This window comes from Pollicipes pollicipes, unplaced genomic scaffold (genome assembly GCF_011947565.3).
Source record: "Pollicipes pollicipes isolate AB1234 unplaced genomic scaffold, Ppol_2.1 Scaffold_3087;HRSCAF=3621_pilon_pilon_pilon, whole genome shotgun sequence".
NCBI classification, from domain to species: domain Eukaryota; kingdom Metazoa; phylum Arthropoda; class Thecostraca; order Pollicipedomorpha; family Pollicipedidae; genus Pollicipes; species Pollicipes pollicipes.
Window position 1 is genome coordinate 39,908,440 of NW_023596225.1, and position 20,288 is coordinate 39,928,727.

The following is a 20,288-nucleotide window of genomic DNA, read 5'->3' on the forward strand; positions in this document are numbered from 1 at the left end:
CAGCGGCTGGGTGACAGTAGTTCCCAAACGAACAAGGCATTATGGCAGCGATATCGGAAGAACCGGAATGCATGAGAACCGAGCCGAATGTTCAGATTAATGTCTTCTTCCTTACCCACGACGTGGCAATCTGGCAGCTGTACAAGAAGTCCAATGCCCACTCCCACACCGCTGACATTTCTCCGAAGGCCACTCATCAAAACGACACGAGCCCTCGCCGCGCCAAGAGCACTGTTCTTCTCCGCCCGTCGAGCTCCCTCCCACACGTTGCTGCTAATTAAGCCGTGCTTAGTTGATCACGCACATACGGAAAAAACACCTCGCCAGGTTACACCAGCTCATTGCCGACCCACGCGGCTCCGAAGCCGCGGCTACTCACCCGGGCCCCGACTCGTGCGGCTCCGAAGCCGCGGCTACTCACCCGGACGGACGGCGGCGGGAGCGCCGGCCTGCCGTAGGTGAGCAGCCGGCCCGAGCGGTCCCGGGGCAACGAGCGCACCCACGCCGAGCCCGGCTCGGCTCCATGCGACTGCTGGTTTCCCATGTCGAGCGGCCGCAGCTGCTGACCGAGATCTGCTGAGGAGACAGACACAGACGCTATTGGTGGTGGTGACGGCGGCTACCCGCAGCTGCTGACCGCACTCTGCTGAGGAGACATATACAGACGCTGAGCGGTGGTGGTGGCGGTGGCCGCCCGTAGCTGCTGACCGCCCCTGACCGCCCCTGACAGCTGCTGACTGCCCCTCCCCCTATCCAAGCCTAAGCAGAGATGAATACTGATTGGAGCTTTATGTCTTGCCGACTGGCAGGGCCATCTAGAGGTAGGATGCCTGCATTAGGTATCACGTGGGATGTGGTAGAGGCGTGGCAAGGACTTGAACTCAGGACCAACACGTCCAGAGCCAAGTGCCCTTATCACTGTACCACACCGCCCTATAATTGTGAGGGATTGCGATGTTTTGATAATTATTCTAGGTTCGTCATAAATAACTGGCGTGCTGCAATGAAAATCAGTGCGATTCACTGTGCCGGCGTTCTATCCTCTAACTCAAGACGTGTCGAAAGACACCGAACTAACGACCAGGACCAATGGCCCACTTGCGCGCATCACGCCCAATCCAAGCGTCCGTTTACGGATGGACAGGTTCACGCCTGGCCTCGTAACGCCATCGCGTCGACGTCACGCACCAGCGGTGACGTCATCGAGCCGGTGTCACGTTCGTCGCGCGGGGTGGCGCGGCGACCGGCGAGCGCCGAGCACGGGCGTCGGCGTGCTGCGAGAACCTCCGCTCTCAAGCTGCGCCATCGCGGCCGGTGACGTCACCGCCTCCGTCGCCGCCGACGGGCCGGCCGCTGACGCCAATGGTCAGACGATGACTGGCGGCGGGCGGCGCCTCTCGCTGACCGGCGAGTGTGACGTCACCGACCGTCGGCCGGAGGTCGGGGCGCCTTGCCCAACAGGCCGCCGCGTCCGCGACAAACACCGGCGCGCGGGCGGTCACGCGCAGCGCGCGCGCGCCGCCAGCTGGCGTTCGCGTGAGCCGCGTGCGGTTGGCGCGCCGGGGCTGTATGGGTTTCGGCCGTGACGACGCCCGCCGGGCCCGTGACGGTGGAGTGTCGTCGCCGCGGCGGCTGCGCGTGACGGCGCTAAAACAAACGCGCCGGGAGCGGCTCTCGGTGTGTTCCGTCGTTGACGTTTCTTGTGGAGCGATACTGTGGCTCGGTCTCAGCGCTTTGGGCCATTATGGGCGACGCTGTACCAACGCGTTTGCCGCGAGCGCTTCTGAACGGCGGTGGGTGCTCAGGCGCGCTGTTTAAGTTCACTGCATGAGATAGTGCTTTTAAACGGATCTTTTAAGACGTATGTCAATCCACTGTTCCGATTCGTCCAAGCTAGTTTCCTGGCTAGGGTCTCGTTGTTACTGATCACCAAGGAATTCAATCAGTATGTTTTTTTTTACAGCTACTAGAAATGCCTACTGAGCGCAGCAAAATGCGAAGTCATTCAGTGAGTTTTGACAAAGCAGTCCCATTTATCGCATTGTCCAATCCTACCCTCAAACACATTGAACGTTACTGGACAGGCCACAATAACGCGTGTTTTAAATCGAGTAATTACCCACACTCCATTATTCTGCCCCCTTCACCGCAGCACAGCCAGGCATGGAACGCAACAGCAGCCGATCGAACGAACACCGACCATGCTCAGCTGTCAGACCAATACTTAGCTGCCTTGGATTCCCACGCCGTCCCCGGGCATTGTAACGGCGTAGCAGGGTACGGGTCTGGCTCAGGGCACGGTGGCTGCCAAAGTTTTCTCTCGTTAAAATAGGCATTCGCCTGGATAGATAGCTTTATCGCTCTGTCATTTGAAAGACTTAAACCATTCAAAGAACGAACCAAGATGATTCAACGGGACCCAACTCAGACAGCAAGTTACTCTCATTTATCTCACGTTTATCGGGTGGATTTCCAGGCACACCATTAACATTTTACAACAAATGGAAACAATTTGAGCGTGGTCTACTTCATTTCGATAACGCATTGCTTTTCACGCGGTGATTGTCAAAATACTTGTCACCAAATTCGTTCAGGTGCGACACACAATTCGCGGTTTCTTTGGTCACACTTCTTGAATCAATAATGGTTTTACGAAATGTTGTGATGGGCGACAATTCGGGATGTCACCAAGCATGTAATGCCTTGGCTTTCATCACACTCCAACCGTGGCTTTTCAAATCAATCTTAGCTGCTTCGGCCGTTCTGTGGCTATTATTATACGCTAAATGCATTACAATCCATAATTCACTTCCTCCTCGGCCCATCTATCTCATTGGTCAGAACATTTGCGGCACGTTTCCGGAATCACCGCCGTCACTGTTCGTTATCGCTCGGACCGTGGGACCGCACGCACCGAGCGCACCTCAGGCCGTTTGGTAAACATGGGGTTCCCAGGTGCCAAGTGATGCTCCTAGCCGACAGGTGGGCAGCGGATTTCGCAGCTGTCACAGGTACAATGGATGTAACTTTTAAATTGCGGTCTTCTGAAAGGGCCACGCATGGTCCGTTTGCAGCCAACGCTTCCCTAAATAGCCGCCGCTGTGCTATGACACCTCTTTCTCGCTCCTTCGCGATCGAACGGCGCATCTCGCAGGTGTTCCAAACAAGTTCGATCAACAGCGCGCAACTGCTTTTCCGATTTCCGGAACGCCATCCAGCGGTCCGAACGCCGTTGCGGCGTCTGGCAGCGAGAACGCAGGTCATCGCTCCTCCGTGTGTGGCTGTGCGTTATCGACCGAGCGACTTCGTGCCTGGGGCGTGCGGACGTCCCGCCCTCAGCCGCCGCCCCCGCCCGCCGCCGGGCGGATGCGCTGCGGTGCGGCGGGGCTGTCGGCCGCCGCCGGGGGTTGACGGCCCCGCCGGCAGACCAGGTGCGGAGCGGCCCGGCTCATGGGCCGCCGCCGCCGCCGCCGCCGCCCGGAACCGAGCCCACTTGGTCGGCAATCAGAGCCGCCCCCGGGCTCGGGCGGAGGCGCGTGGCCAGCCGAGCGCGCCGCCTCCCCGACCCGGCACCAGCCGAGCTGAGAGGTCACGCGCGAGGGGCGGCCGCGCCGGCCAGCGCCGCCCTTCGCGACACTCCCGAGCTCTCGTCGATCTGTCTCGCGCTGCTCTCCCGTGCGATCGAAAGCGGGCGGAGCGCGCCGACTGAGACGCGACACCAGCCACGCCTCTCAAATCGGGCGTAACCGGGCGTTTTCGGCGCAGCGGGACCGCCCCGTGCCCGTCGGTTTCGTTACGGCGCAGTCGGCGGCGGCGGACCCGCTCTCCGGCCTCGGCGGCGCCGGGGTCGTTTCTCAGCCGCCGTGAGACGACCCGGAGCGTTGTGAAATGCCGACGGCCGGACGGCGCGTCCCCTGCCGGTGGTCGGCAGACCACCTGGCCACGTCGATACTCTATCATCCGTGGCGTAAGTGGCCGGCCGGAGGCAGGAGCTCGTTACTGTCGGCAGTTACCGGGGCTTTGACCCGCGCTGTCGTCGCCGGCTGCAGCGGCTGGCGCTGGCCGGCCGCCTCGGCCTCCTCCGCGCTGCCAGCGGTCCGGGCTCCGCCACCAGCAGCCCTGACATTCGCGGACGTGACGTGCTTTGACGCGGACGTGGAACTGACACGCACTGACGTCACTTTGGTGTCACGCACGCGTCTGATGGTGCGTGACGGTCCCTGTAAACCTAAGCTTCGGACGTGCGGCAAGTGCGTTTTACATTGGGGTGTTCGGAGCAAGCGTCGTTTCGTTTTGCGATATGCATTCGATAAAGCCTGCTGACTTTTAAACATCTCGACAAAAGCAGCTGCACCGGAACACGACGTCTTTTTTTTGGTACAGCTGCCACGGACATGCACGTCATCTGTCTATAGTTGCAGGCATGCAGACTCCGACGTATGCACTCATACAAATGCAACGTGCATACTGGGACGTCTGCAGGTCATAGCTGTTCTCCAGCCCTGCAAGCCGAATAAGGTGCATGACGTCATGAAGCTCCGGCAGTCTACCCGTTCTCTAGCCACCCCACGTCTACACCACACTCTCACGACGCACACGCCTCTGTCCGAGACCACTCACGTCGGCACCCGTAGTGACAGAGACGAGCAAGCACAAATCCGACGCGGAACGCGGCGCGACGAGCACTGAAGTCCTGCGCACCGCGCACTTGCGGTCTTGCCCCATTCGGTGCCGGTGGCGGCGGCTTCGGCCAGCGCCGGCCCGGTAGTGGGCTGATGAATGGAGCCGCCTTCTGCCCCGTCACCCTCCCAGATGAGTGGACGATGACGTGGTCACGTGACCCGGTGTACGAGGCGGCGCGGGGCGCCGGCCGTTCGACACAGCGCCGCCCAGCCGATGGGCCGAGGGTAAGACAGCCGCCGGGCGGTGCATTAATGAGGAATTAAATTCAGCATTGTTCAAACATCACTCAGCTGTTTATCGTTTGTCTGTGTGGTGGGCCCCTGAGCGCAATGCAATTAACTTGCGATGTCATTGATGAAAACGTTTCCGCCCAGTATTACATATGTATCCGGCACATTAGTTTCGTCTGCTGCCGTGCAGTTACGAAGTATCCAAAGTGGGACGTCAGCAACAGGGTACAATGTCGTATCAGAAACCAGTCTTCTTATGAGATCTGACCCGAGTGATGCATATGAATGATGAAAGTGAAACGACCCACAGGAACCCACCAGACATGGAGATATCACCAGAAACCACGGAGCTTTGTTTTACTTTTAATGTCAGCAAAAGTTAAACTGGTCTGAGAACAGTCGCAGAAGCTATAACAGTCAAGCCTGCGCTCTGTTTCATCAGCAGCCAAATCTTCATAAAGGTCCTCGTTTAAGCGTGCAAGTCAGCATACGCCACCAACAATAGGTGATCTGCGAGCCCGTTCAGCCCATCAGCGTCATCTGTCGGCCGCTTCCAGCGTCGCCGGCAGTCAACGGCCCTGTGCAATCATCCCCAAAAAGCCGCCAGGAGACTCCTCGCTAATCGTGCCATTATCTACTTTCTTTTTCGGCGGGTCAGGGAGGACGGCGGCGCGCGCACGGCCGCCGGCGGCGGTCGGCCCGGGCGGGTCTGCGCTCGCTCGCGCCGGGTCACCAGGCGCCGGTCGTTAGAGGCGACCGGCCGCGACCCGCGCTCGCCCGCGCCGGGAACGGGCGCCGAGCTCCGCTGAGCAGGCGGAAGAGTTAGGCCGCAGGCGGTCCCAGGGCGCGGTCCCGGTGGCAGTGAGTGAGTGGCGGCATAAGGCGTGGAGGGTCTCGCGTCGGGGCGGGAGGGCGTGTGGTGTGGAAATGCGCTCTGGGTAGACGTATGCGGAGCTTGAACCGGCAGGTGGCCTCGCGCGTCCAGTTATCTGTCTGGTCTTGAACTCATGACGCAACACGGATGCCAGACAGCGAATTTGACTGTTTGCGGTAATGAGTGGTCGCATGTATGGGAAGGAAACCGCCCCCACTTGACACTCACAATTGGCCGGGAGCTCATCCAACAATCTGGAATCGATAGTCTTAAACCGATGATCTGGTTGATCTCTTACTCCTTCTATAAAGGTGACAGTTTTCGAGAACATCTAACTGTTTGTTAACTACAATAGCAACGGAATCACAGTTTTCGAAGTACGATTAGCATGCCACTTATTTTAGACAGTGCCCTTAAGACCATACTCCTAACTGCACAGGTTGCGTTTAATATCTCCTCTTCCCTACGGAGACGCGATGCACGCTGTCGTTTCGTGGAATGCCTGCGATTACGGCGGTCTTGCTAGCACCCGAGTGCCACGGCACAATGGGCATTTGTGCCAGGACCCTCCACGTGAGGGTCGATGCACTGCGATATCACGTCCGTTCCTCAGGAATTCGTGCAGACGAGAAGAATAATTACTCCCTGGAAATTGGCACAGCCTCACATGTATAGCCTCAATCAGCCAACGCCTCATTGAAAGGTGAAAGTTATGGAGCAATTCCAGGCTGTAAAATTGCGATTTGGTGCACTCATTTGGAAACTCAATACGATCGGAAATAAATCACGAGCGTCTTTTTCAGCAGCCATGACCCAGTGGAAATCAAAGCAAGACGGTCGTTGAATTTTATCGATCCCCCGGCTGACTTTCGCCAACACCGTACACCAGCGCTCTTGACCCGGCATATGGGCTTCTGAAAGCGAAACGGATCGCTCTTGGAAGTGCCGCTGACGGCGAGGAGAGGACGAGCTTGAGCCACGGCTCGCTTGAGGTCAGATACCTGTACGGTCTGATCGGGAGCGCTTGCCTGTACAAAACAGCGAGTAGGCCGGAAATTTATGGAGTCCAAACGTTGTACACACCATTGCATGCAGAGGTCTAGAGTACAGAACAGTTTGATATGGTTTGAGAATGTGTCTGTAGAGGATGAGCCTTCCTCTGTACCCGAGTACCTTGTGCTATCGTAGACCTCTTATTACTGGCCACGGAAAGACGACCAGAATTGAGTACCTTCCTCCATCAGACAAGTGCGGGTCAAAGAAACTTTCCCAGGCGTCTGAGCCGGCTCCAAGGAGTGAAAATTGCCCCGAATGAAGACGGCAAGGAGCCATTCTGTGGGGTGCTACCAGCAGACAATGCGGACAAAGGCGGGAAATGAAAAGCAGCCGATCGGTCATCGGAGCCAGAGTGGCTTCCAACAGGATACAAATTGCCATCCATCTGTCCGGTGAGTTCGAAGGTCAGGTCAGTTACAAGCACTGCCAATTTTGTGAAAATGGTTGGGTTAAACAATGCAATTTTACGCATGCCAACGATGCGAAGCCTTGAAAGTACATGACGTCACAGGCCATCGGGAGTAAATGAAACGCCAACCGAAGATGCGTTAAATAAAAAGACGCGTTCATATGGATCGATGGTGCTGCATGACGTCAAATTTTAATTAAAAGGAGGTTCTCCACTTTGAGAAGATCCACTAAATCAGAGCTCTTTGCCAATAATTTTGAGTGAGCGGACCCGCATCAACACGCTCGATCTTAAACATAGATTCACCTAGTTTGTTCTATTTCTGGTTGGATTTGGGCCACTTAAGATGCATAGCATCTTATCAACATCATAGATACATCATAGGAAATTGGCTATGATGCATGACAGGTTATAACGAGGTAGGAACGGGCTGTGGGTGGGGGATGGGGAAGGGGGATGTATCTGGTGAGCGGTGAGAACAGTGGCCGAACGCGTGGGGGAGGCGGGCTATCTCGCCAGCGGTGAGAACAGTGGTCGAGCGCGTGGGGGAGGGAGGGGGGGGGGGGTCTGGTCAGTGGTGAGAACAGTGGCCGAACGCGTGGCGTCCTACCCGCCCACAACATGCTAAAAAGACCATGCATTATGCACTTCAAAGCTGAGTACTGATTGCAACGTGAGTTGGCCCTAAACATGAGCCACACCGCGTCATCAGCAACTGACGTGCTTCACAGATGGCGTCACGCCGCCGCTCATTGGCCAGATCGAACAGGAGCTCCTGGTGAGATAGCTACGTAGTCCCCGAATAGTATGTGTGGCTGAGAGTCCACGTGCGATGACATTTCATGAGGCACATTTTCAGTGGCAATTCCCATGTTATCATTTGTATTACAAGCTATCGCTTGTACTTCACGCGCTTTTACCTCGCATTCGTAAACTTGGGTTCTTCGGAGGAATCCTCACGCTGCTGATCGGAAACTACCACCTACATAGGCTCGCCTTGCTCCGGAGTGAGAATTATGTTTTCAAAGGTATGGTGCAAAAACTATCGCAGTTCGCACGGCGAAGGCGATAAATATGCCCTTCTGACTTGATAACTCGCGCTTTCTCGAAATCATCCATATTCTTACATAACGTTTCCGCAGGCGGCTGTTCAGAGAAAGAGGAATATTCCCGTCCGCTCGTATCAAACAGACGCCGGAAAATCCTGTTATATGAACAATTAGGTTATCATCAGTCAATTTAAATCCTCTAGATGGGCGTCGGACACGGCCGTCTGGTCTTTCTCGCTCTCTGAGAGGTCGCTGATCCATCCCATTTTCCTCAATCTCGTGTCGCATGCCATGCCGAAGCGGAACAGTCCGGCCATAAAACGCTCCAAACATGCGGCCACAGGGGCATGCCGCGGCCGGGACGCGGTTCGTCTCTCCGGAGTGGAGGTACCGCGGGTGACTGACCTCCCTCGCGGCGCGAGCGGCCTCGCCGTGGGTGCCGAACGGGTGATTTAGACGAGCGGCCGTCCCGGGTTATCGCAGCTCGCTACAAGCCGCTGGCGACCGCGACACGGGCCGAGACGCCTCCCTGGGCACACGACCACGGCGTCGCGCCCGTGAAGGTCACGGTTCTGACCCACGACTAATGCCGCGCTCGCCTGGTGCAGGGCACCGGCCTCCGACCGTTCGCGATGCGATGTTAACTGGTGTATGTGGTGCTCTTCCTCTTCCTGACACGTGTGAAACGTAACGTGTAAAACACATCAAGACATTTGTGTATGCACGAAAGATAATTGCGCTACGCGATGCGCTAGGGCGCAATTTTCGATTTACGGTTACAAGTGGGCAGTGGGCACATTCAAAGTTCACGTCTTCGGCTACGTGGCTTGCTGCGCACGCGCCATTGAACAATGTATCGACACCCCTGACCGTGGATTGCCAGAAAACTGCATTTGGTTTACACGTTAGAGACGTAACGAGGCTTGAGACAAACCGACACGCCAACAGACAGCTGATGAATAGGCGGCACATTAACGGACGAGCAGGAAAACAGACGTGTGGAAGGACGGACGGAAGGGCGGACGGCCCAGACGGACAGGTGGAGAAGGAAGATAGATGGGACAGAAGGACAGACGGGACAGAAGGACAGACGGGACAGAATGGCCGACAGGACAGAAGGACAGACGTTGTAGAAGGACAGACGGTACAGAAAGACAAGACGTGGTAGAAGGACAAGACAGGACAGAAGGACAGACAGAAATCATGATGTGTGGACGAACAGACGAAGATGGGACCGACTGGCGGCCGGACGGCCGGGTCCACGGACTGGCAGGCCGGCGGCGAAGAGACAGACGGGCTGTGTGAGAGTGAAGTGAGAGCGTAGAGACCGACAGATAGCTTGATATAGCAGGATAGAGAGGGAAGGAAATAATGAGACATGGAACAGCCGGACGAAGGGTTACGGAAGGCCAGTAGAGAGAAGGAGAACTGGGTGGTGGTTGGGTAAGAGAGAGGGAGAGAGAGAGAGGGAGAGAGAGAGAGGAGGAGAGAGAGAGGAAAGAGTGGAAGAGGAGAGGAGAAGAGAGAGAGGAAGGGAGAGAGAATAGGGGGAAGAAGGATAAGAAAAGAGGAGAAAGAGAGAAAGAGAGAGATAGAAGTTAGACGAGAGAGGGAGAAGAAAGGGGATAGGGGGAAGCGATAGATAGAGCGGAGATGGAGAAGATAGATAGGAGAAGAGAGGTGAGAGACGAGAGGACGATAAGATGAGAGATAGAAAGAGATAGAAGATATAGTAGGAGCTCTTGAGATGAGAAGAGCTCATAGCCCTCTCTCTGGGGGGGGAGATATGCGATGCCCGCCGGCCGACATCGGCCCGTGACCCTGAGAGAATCACCAGCGTCCAAGGCTGGCCGCATGCCGGCCGGGCCGCCCACCGCCGTCCGACCGCCCGACAATAGGCCCGCTCCACGTGCGCATGACACGGACGAGGCTGGAGACGGCCGGCACGCGCCCAGCCGGCCCGCCCGACGGCTTATTACGGGCGGGTCGGGCTTGAATGGCCGGGACTGTCGCGGTCAAGGTGTGACAGGGAGCCGACGCATTGTGTCGGCGTGAACGGCGGATCTCGCGCCCACACAACAGCACGCCTGCCGCTCAGTGACGGAGCTCAAGCAGAGGAGCGCTAATGAATAGGAGGGACTTAATGACAGCATGCGTCTTACACTGGGTGGGAATCCGCTCGATGCTTGTGCATGTGGATGGGAAGTATGTGTTGTCCGCGGTATTGAATGGCTTCGGAATGACATGGAATACTGAGAGTAAGGGTAACGAGTTTGCTTATGGGTGGTGAGCGCCTTCGAATTCCCCATGGGGAGCCCGGGGTCGATCCCCGGTTACACCACGGCCCCTGAGCGCTTATATGGCTTCTACAGTTGCTAGCGCTCCATTCAAGGATTCGCGACCATGCGCGTCGCGTTCACTTTCAACTAAACAAGAAGTGCGTTTCAACAGCTTCTTGTGAGCTTGATGTTTGCAGTCGCATTGCAGCGGCATCATCTCAGCGTCGGCAGCTTTCTCTGGAGCTGCGATCACGATACCCATACGCTGGAGGGTTGACCATAACACTGAAGTGATCGTTATGATGTTTGATATTGCAACGGAGCAATGCCAATCGTCTCAAGGTAGAAGTAAACAACGCTGGCTCTCAGACCAGAACCCGCAACCTGCTAGTCAGAAAAAGGGTAGATCACTAGCCGCCCGCCTGTGCCACGTCTGTCTTATCAAACACTACATGTTTGCCGATCAAACAAGGCTTTATTTCAAGCAAATAGAGGGCGAATATTTAGGATTTCTAGGGGCCAATGGCTTATGTCTTCCATGATTCAAGCTCGTTTCTGAAAATCAGTTTGGGGCAATTTTGTTTCCAGAGCATGGTTACGTGGGGGAACTAAAAAAAAACTGCAATATGATCATTTGCAGTCGATGCACCCGCTGCCCCCAAAAAAGTCACCATCAATTCCTCAAAACCATCTTAAAGACAGGACCAACTACTAGACAGCATCAAACAGCTAGACAGAATCAACCACAAATGAGGAGCTTTAGCTGCCATTTTCGGCACTTTTGACATTTCATTACTCACCAAGCGTGCAAGTTGCTTCAAGAGGCCCGCACCAGAACGGGGTTTGACTTGTTTATCCTCCTGTGTATGTGCCAGAAAGTACGGGTCCCTCATTTGGGCACCATCTGGACAGGAAACAGGTATATGTGACAGTTGTTTATCACCCAAGTGTCACACTGATGCTAATCACACTGACAAACAGGTGAGCGGGGTGCTGAGCGAGCGAGAGCCTGCCGCGCGTGACGCGTCAGACAGGTATCGCTCGCGGGGAATGGATCTGCTACATCCACCGATTAAGCGCCTCGCCGGGACTCACGACAGTTGTACTACCATGTCCTTGATAGCGGGCCTCTGTTGTCGGTGAGGGCTGCATTGAGGCTCTGCATAATATACGCACAGGAGATTGTTTGGAAGCGCGCTTTATCTTCGCCATTCCGTTCGCCGCTGTTATGATATGACTGAAAAGCGAATGCAACTTGAATACCTCATGGGGAGCCTCGTGATGCAAGGAACGGCCCTTGCCCTCAGCATACCGTGCGCTGTTTGGTGCACGCCCCGCAGTGGTGACTATGTGATTAAGAGGGATTGAGACAAGGGTGGCACCGTACATCCCAGCTTACTGAGGATATAACATACTTTGATGTCGCATCAGATGGCCAAAACACAAAAATATCTCATTTTTCCGCGAGTGCACGGAGGTCTTTACCGCGCTGGTTCAAGCACTTAATTCAAGTATTCAATAGCACTTAAGCATTCATACAAGCTAGTTCAAGCATCAAATGGTCAAAACACAAAAATAGCCCAGTCTTCCGCGAGTACATGGAGGTCCTCATCCGGCTAGTTCAAGCACCCAGTGGCCCCCACGTTCAAAGTCTCCATTGCACGGTCACATAGCGTCAGAAACGACGGAAGCCGGAAGGATCAAGACGGGTGGTCACCCCACATTTCCGGAAAAATTGACATTAACTCTATGTGACTCCAGAGCTCGACGCGAGGTCAAAGTCGCATCCTTCACTCTCCCCATCTCCGCGGAAGATCCGCCGTGCATGCTAGCGTGCAATTGCTCCACCTGCGGAGAGCAGAGCAGAGCAGAGCGGAGCTCACCACTGACCTGTCACCCGCCGCTCGCGCCCGCTCCGAGTCCAGTGGTCAGCGCCCGACCACCGGGCCCCACACGTGGGCCCCACTCGCGCGCGCGGAGAGAGCACTGCACACCGCCGGCGGGCTCCGCTCCCGGGCGGCGACTCGCGCGACGCGGCCGGAGCGCGCCGCAGCTCGCAGCGCCGACTGGCGGCGGCGCGCCGACGCCGCGCGCGATTCTGGGTCACGCTCCGCGGCGCCGGCGGCGACGCGCGGCGGGCCCGAGCGATGATCTGAGCCTCTTCATGTGGCGGAACGACGGCCCGGCAAGGCCAGCCTCGGCGCAACGAGGCACGCTTGGGCGGCAGCGCCGCCGGCGGCCGCGCGAGGTTTCACTCTTGTTGGCCACCCGGCCGGCCGCGCCCTCCGAGGCGGCGAGTCTCGCGGTCACTTTTTACAAGTGCCCCCGGCTCGCGCTATCTCGCGCCGAGGACTTTCTCCCGCGTCATGTGAAGAGGGTGTCCTCAGGGGCATACGGGATAAGGATCGCGAGTGAAAAGGATTTCTAAGACGCCACTCGCATCTTCATCAGCTTGTGACTAATGTGTTTTGAAGGTTCAATAGGTCACGCTACTCGCATCAGGCATTAAATCTGCCAGTGCTGTTGCTCAATAGAATACTACCAGCATCGGGTACTCAATCTGGTGGCTTCGGTGCTCAATGGAATGCGACGCATTTCATTAAAAACATGGGGCAAGCAAGCAACCACACGTGAGACGAAAGGAGGAGCGGTTATCAACGCAGGACCGGTCGAACGCGTCAGTATTTTACGGCAAACGTTTGAATGTTTGAGATCGCGAGAAGTCCCATCACGGCTAGGCGTGAGACGAGAAGCTGTCCTTAATGCTTGTTATTTATGACTTTGGGGCGAGGTATTCCCATGGTTGGGAGCACTCAGGTGACAGGGCCAGCGCAAACGCAACAAGCCGGGAGGCTTGCGCAAGTCAAGATAATGCTGGGATTCCGTCGCGGCTCAAGCAAACTGTCCAAGCATGCAATCGGGACATTACTTTCATGATATAAGATGCAGCATCCACTTATTTGTAAAACGAATGGGAAAATGCCCTGTGAGTACTCCAGGATGCAGCGTCCTACAGTAACAGTAATGCACTGGGTTAAGACTAACTCAAAATAATGCCAATGGAGATGATGTCAATGACCACGCCGCTTCACGCATGGTCATTGATATTGGCTTATGAATCTTTGCAATTGCTTATAAAGAAATACCTAGGAAAATTAGGCACTACTCTACTTATGCACCGAATTCTTCTGAACAAGTGACTTACATTTGCACACCCAGTCTGATATAAGGAAGAGCTAGTGCCGGTCGATGACGTCAAGCATGCCCACAGCGCAGCCCTGCAGATTCCTGGACAGCGGCCGCCGTGCGAGACGATAGGAAAGTGCAACGCGCCCAGGCTTCCCGGGCGAGGGAGACGGCGGTCACACGCGGCACATACCAAGCAGCTGCAGCGGCCGGCGCCGCGCCCAGCTGGAGTGGAAGCTGGAGTGGAGGAAAGTGCAGCGGCATTTTTGTCACCTCTTGAGATGGCCGGCCGGCCGTAATCCGCTCTCTCTCTCTCTCTCCCCTATCTAAAAATGCCACGAAGACGAACGTGAAACAGCGTCGGCACGGAGGTAGGTAATTGGAAACCGGGCCCGCTGCCTGCTCGGGTCATTCCACTTCAGCAAAGTTTACGGGTCACGTCAAATTTCACAAGATACTGAAATACATATGGTTAGTTCAGGTTGTAGCAAAATCATATGTGTTCTACATCTCACCAGAACATATCTGCATTCCACGCCCGCATAGCTCATAACGAAAGTTTGTTTTGCCTCATTACTCGCTAGCATTGCACCCCGAGAGCAAAAATCGAACCATTCCACGCACAGCAACTATCCACTCTGCACACATCAACGATCCACCACAGGAAAACAGATCAGCACTGCACCGACGGACGCATATCGAACTGCGGCTGCGACCGGAGCGATGCCATCAGGTGTACGTGTAGAAGTCCATCGCGCTACCGGACACGTTTGCGACTCAGCCGCAGCTTCGACCCCAGGTTGGAGCGCCGAGCGGTTCTGCTGTGGAGTCGTTCGGCGCTGCTCGGGAGGCGACCGCAGCTGGACAAGCGTGGACACGCCGTCCAGGCCGCAGTACCGACGCCGGGCCGGGGCGCCGCGCCACCACTCTGCGGTCGCTCCGGCGGCCGGGGCGGAGACTGCAGCTCGGCACAGGAGCGTAGCCGAGATAGGTGGCGTGCGGCTGCTTGGCCCACCGCACAGCATCGCACGCCCGCCCCAGATTACACGGTGTGCGGGGCATCACATGGTCTGACACAAACCAGCCGGGGCTTGGCCATATGATAGGCCCGTCAGAGCAGCAACAGCACAGGCCTCTGTGAAGGCACCGATCGCGGGAGTATGGGCGCTCCTGGCAGGGTAGGAGAGGACGGGCACAAGGGCAGGCACGCGACGGCATCCATGCGTGACCGCGATCTTCGCCCAACATAGCAGTTTTCAGTTTCTGCAGAGGTGGCTCCCACATCCTTGCTTGTGACAGGTGACGGCTTTTCTTCATGCGGAGTGCTGCAAGAGTCTGCTGCTTTCGCTTCCGAGTTGACAAGGGATATGTGTGTTTTGATGCAGGTGGGTCGCGTCAACAGAACCGGTCTGGTTGGACGTCAGCACTTAAGAGATAAGAGTGGACACACACACCTGGTCACTTTGATGTCAGTGCGATGCTTGATGAAAAAGTGCACGTAACGGCCGCGTGTCTAGTACGCACTCAGCAATAAAGCTGTGGGTGAGGAAGGCCAATGCACATAGTGCTAACGAATGCATACAACAGGAGGAATCATGATAGGTCAGAGGGACATCTTAGCTTTGTGGTGGAACGTGTGAATAAATGACTGCGAAGATGTGGGCCTTAAATTTATTTTACGAGCCGCGTGTGAGGGTCTCCGTTATTATCCAAGGCCACCATGTTAAACATTAAAGCGCCTCGCGTGTACGCGGAACGCGATAATGTTTTGCTGATATTTTGCGGCTCATTCTTTTGTTAATATCAACAGCGTGATAATGCATGACATCGATGGCATATAATGAGGGCTACGAAAGCACAAGCACTAATGGCAGCTTGACACTTATGTAAAACCCGCATCTTTGCAGTCGTAAGTTATGCGTTCCACGACGAGCCAAAGAGCAGAGCGCGTGTGCTATGTGGGTGTTCTAGTCGATGAAGGACTCTCTGCAGCGGAGCTTGGGGCTCAGATACAGCAATGCATGGCGAATGAGACAAGACACGCGGCGGCGAATTCGGCACGTCGTCTGCCTCGCGACTGACTGAGGTTACCGTACCAGGGCTCGTTTGTTCGTGGCTCAGCAACAAGTCAGTCTGTGTTGAGGAAAAAACATGGGGCACGTTCTGATGAGATATTTGAACCCCCGCCCTACGGAAGCTCTTTCACCTTCGCCCAACGGGTCGTCTGCCTGCTGATTTTAACAGTGCTCAAATCCAGTATCCACAGATCTCTTGTCGTTGATGTCGTGGTAGCCGGCAAAACGGACGCTACATCGGAACAGTGCGAGAAATGCTCGACCGACTGTAGGTTTAAGTTGTCATTCCCGTTCTTACCCAGCTCCAGCCCGCTGCGTACAAGATGTACGAGATGTCTTTGCGTGCGAGCACGTATACGCGCAGGTACTTACATCTGTTTCCTGGAGAAATGTACGTGCACGTTCAGCAATAATCCGCGATTGTCACGAAGCCCCTGGCATTAGTTACAGCGCACGTAACTGCAGTGGATCATTGGTATGGTAGCCTCCGACACTAGTTGCTAGGACGTGGCAACAAGCAACGGGCACAGGTTCTTGTTTGGCAGAAACGCCCCCGAATCGGATCAGTCCGAGGCCTAAATCTGGGAAGCGGTGAGGAATTTTCATGACAGGAATAAGACTCTCCATACCTTCGGATAGTCGTTTGTATTTGAGGAGCTACTGACATGAACGGCAATGGTTTATTGCCTGTCATGCTGGATGCTACAACCGGCTCTATGGCTCTTTTTATGTCATGGACGCATCTAACTCCTTTATTTCCGCTGAGATAATTCCAGCATATCTCTTCTTTTGCATTGGGTATGGGGCTCAGTCGGTGCGGCGCGTATCCGTGAATTTAAATTTTTGCGCATTCTTTATTCAAGATATATTTCCAAGTCCTCATCCGTTGCGTGAAGTCTGTACGATAAATCATGTTAACGCGAATCGCAAGTATTACAAAATCAATATCAGATGCGTAAATCCGAACCAAACCAAGGGAGTAGTCTTGTATTAGATGGGGGAGCTTCAGCACTCACCCTTAACTTTGAAAAGACAGTGGGTGAAATTGTGGGTCGGAGGTTGGACTAGCCACATCCTCTGGTCAGACTTGCGGCGTATTTTGCGAAACTACACCCCTGAACCCCACCAAAGGAGTTAAACGCACTTCTTCATTTTTAAATGCAAGTCCAAAGTCTACCAACCACTTCAAAGGAAACCGAGCATGCCCTGCAATACACGCTCCACAACAAACATGTATTTCGGAAAGTGTTGACCCATCTCCTAAACTCTGATGGCACTACACCACCATCCCCCCCCCCCCCCCACCCACCCTCACAGACAGCTCAGCTAGCCACTACGCGACTGCACTCTGAAACCGCAGCAGCCAGACGCCAGCCGCTGGACACCACCGCACAGACGCACACCCAGTCCGCAATACCTTCCCGCAACTCCCGCGCCCCCACCGGGAACGGTGAATGTGTGGGAGGGCGCTCCAGTTGCAAGAGGCCTGAAAACGCCACTCCGTTCGCAATCGGAGCGCACTGCCAGTCAGGAGGCGGCGCGTCTGTTTCGCCACGCGCGCGGCGCGGCCGCCTCCGCCGGCGTGGCTGTCCGCTGCTGTTCGTTACCGCACATGCGGAAGTGCTCAGAGTGGGCCGCCACCACAGCGCCTAATAACTATGCAGCATGGTTATGTATGCAGCGGAATCAGTTTCTGCGGCCTGCACCGGTTGAGCGGTATATAGAACGCCGGCGGTGCACCAGTGCATGGTGTGCATGTGAGTGCGGTGCCCGGTGTGGCGGGTGGGAGGACCGGGGTCATGTTCCTATGGTCATTGGTGGGTCGAACCCTGACTCATTAAACCGAGGTCAACTGTTCACGTACGTCACGTATGCCCAAATGGTTAGCTATTGTGCGCCCCATGCAGAAATGGACCATTATTCCGAGGAATGCGACCTGCATTACGGAAGCGTGCGATAAAATAATTGCGTGCAACAAGATTGGTCGTCGCAATTAGCACGCGGCATTCGTTAGCACATCACAAAACCAGACTAGATCACGACAGAACGTGTAATCTGGTAACTCCCCGCCGCGTCCGAAAGCCAACGACAGAGCTTGGGACAGCCCTCCTCCAGACATCAGCCCGTGCCGATCGCATCAATAAAACATTCCGGCACGCGCGTGAAACTCGGCCGCACGTTTGCAGAGCGGGCGGCGGCTGCAGCGGCGCGGTAACTCTCTCCGGATTGGAGGCGCCCCGGGCAAATCTGCGCTGACACGCGCCAGGAATGTCGCCCGGCCTGACCGGTCACACGACAGCCAGCTGTCGACCTGCGCGGAAGTCGGTCGGGCGCGAGCTTCGTGACCGGTTTGCAGGCGGAGGCCCGCGCGATGCTAAACGCGCCGGCTGCATGCTGTGCTTCGCGTAATTTGTTTGTTTTCAGTTAGAACGTGGCGATGCGATGATGATGATGGCGTTGGTGACGACAACGCTGATTATGCTCGGAGTTGTAGTGTGATAATGATGATCATACTTCTGCTGATAATTATCATTGGAGCAATTATGGTAATTACCAATAGAAGTAGTAGTAGTACTAGTATCGCAGTTGTTAATGTTTTAATAACAACGATTGCGTTGTCATCATGATGGCGTTAGCGATGGTGGCGCTGGTGATGGGTTTTGACGACCGTGCTGATACTGGTCATCATTCCGACTGTGGAATCTGGGACCACCCGAGGGACACACACAGTCGCATATATCCACAAACAAATGGGCGGTGTGCCGGGTCGCGGATGGATGGACGAGAGCGCTCAAGGTCAACCTTCCTGACGCTGCTAAGCTGGACAACTTCTGTTTGAAGTCGGCAAACGTTCACGGGTTTCTGATGAATTATAGGACCATTGTTCCATGCGTACAGCGATCATCCCGGAAATGTGGCGAACGGCGAGGAGAAGCGGGTGGCGGACCTGTCGACGGCCTAGTGTCTGCTATGATAACCATGTTCTGTAGACAGGGAATTTCGCTATAGTTTGCACTCAAAATGCTAATTGGGCCGGTAGCCAGAGCCGGCTCCATTCATTTTTTCAACGGCCCGAGCCCAGTGATGAATCAACCGCAACGTGTAAAAGTCGGCTAGAGTCAGAGCCTAGAACAGCCCCTCCGCGTACTGTGAACAAAGCTCATGACCAAGTACCAGCCCACCTGGGGTCGTGCCGGAGTCTGGGAGAGTAACCGCACGTGGCTGTGGTGGTGTAACAAGAATAGAGCCGGGAGTTGCTAGTGATGAGGCGCGCGGAAGAAGACCAGAGTACCACTCAAGGTGACAACTGGCCTTCTGCGGTGTGGTCGAGCGGTGGCGTCGTCCGCAACCGCAACAGTGCCAGCTGCCAACCACCAAAGCTTGTGCTCACTGACCACTCTGCAGCAGAACCAATCACTTGAACTCGGAGACGCAAGTTTTCAATGTTGCTGTGCATTGCTCTCCACCGTCCAAGCCGTCTGAACGCCCGGCGCAGGTAGAGCACGTCGCATGGCGATAGGCTCGCACCAGTGGCGAGGGGCGGGACAAGCCTTCCCGCCCCGCCCCCCCCCCCAACTTTGTGGAATTTTGAGCAGCGCATGTTGGCGTGGCCTTACGTGAGAAAGGAACTATCTGAAAACGTATAAAAACAAATGGTCCCGCCTGATCCACCCGAGGCTAGAGAGTCTATGTGTAGCCTCATTTCCATCGGTTCAGAGCACATACATACTGGGGGAAGACTAGGGACGAGCCCTGATGGGTGCATTTCACAAAACGCTGCCACGATATTGGTGAAAGTAATGCATTGCAGCAGCTAAACCAGTGTCGTTTAGTTTGGTTTGTTTCGCGCCTTTTCAGTTAGCATTGATCATTTCAAGAGCAGGAGATTATTGAGAGAGGAGAGTGATGGCACCGTCCTAGGACCGTTTGAGAGATGTAGTCTTCCGAGCCTTACATCGCACAAGGTAGGGCTCAATTTTCGAGGTCTGTACCGCGTGCGTTTGCATGGGGGGGGGGGGGGGGCCTGTGCCTGGCCACACTGATGCCGATTCATGGCAGACGGCCGCAGCTTGCAAAAGTTCTAGGCGAGATGAGGTGGTAAGAGGATTTAGGAAGACGCGGTAAGTGAAGAAAGCAGGACGTCTGTCCCCGTGCTGTCGGCTGTTCTGGGGAGCCTGAGGACTCAGCAGGAGTCGGAGTCCGAAGAGTCGAGTACGAGGAGTTCGAGGAGTCTGGGGAGAGCAAACGCAGTATTTGCTCGTTCCTTGCGACACAACGTCAAAAGGATAGAGCTGAATGTGGAGGAGAAGACCACCTGGCATCATCTCGTCTCCTTCCGCCAGCCACCACCAGCATTCTCATTTCACCCATGCACATTCCACAGATTCCTCGTTGTCAACAACGATGCCTCCTGCCACCTCTGGCATGAAGAGCCCTCTTGTGGCTG

The 20,288-nt window shown here is 55.5% G+C and overlaps 1 long non-coding RNA gene across 1 annotated transcript; it reads right to left on the minus strand.

The window, feature by feature from the left end:
* Nucleotides 1-439: 439 nt before the first annotated feature.
* On the minus strand, nucleotides 440-12,589 carry LOC119114787 (uncharacterized). The gene is made up of 3 exons (XR_005096071.1): nucleotides 12,471-12,589; nucleotides 11,381-11,484; nucleotides 440-576 (listed from the first exon to the last, which is right to left on the minus strand). It is a non-coding gene; the product is annotated as an uncharacterized LOC119114787 (long non-coding RNA).
* Between the last annotated feature and the right edge of the window lie 7,699 nt (nucleotides 12,590-20,288).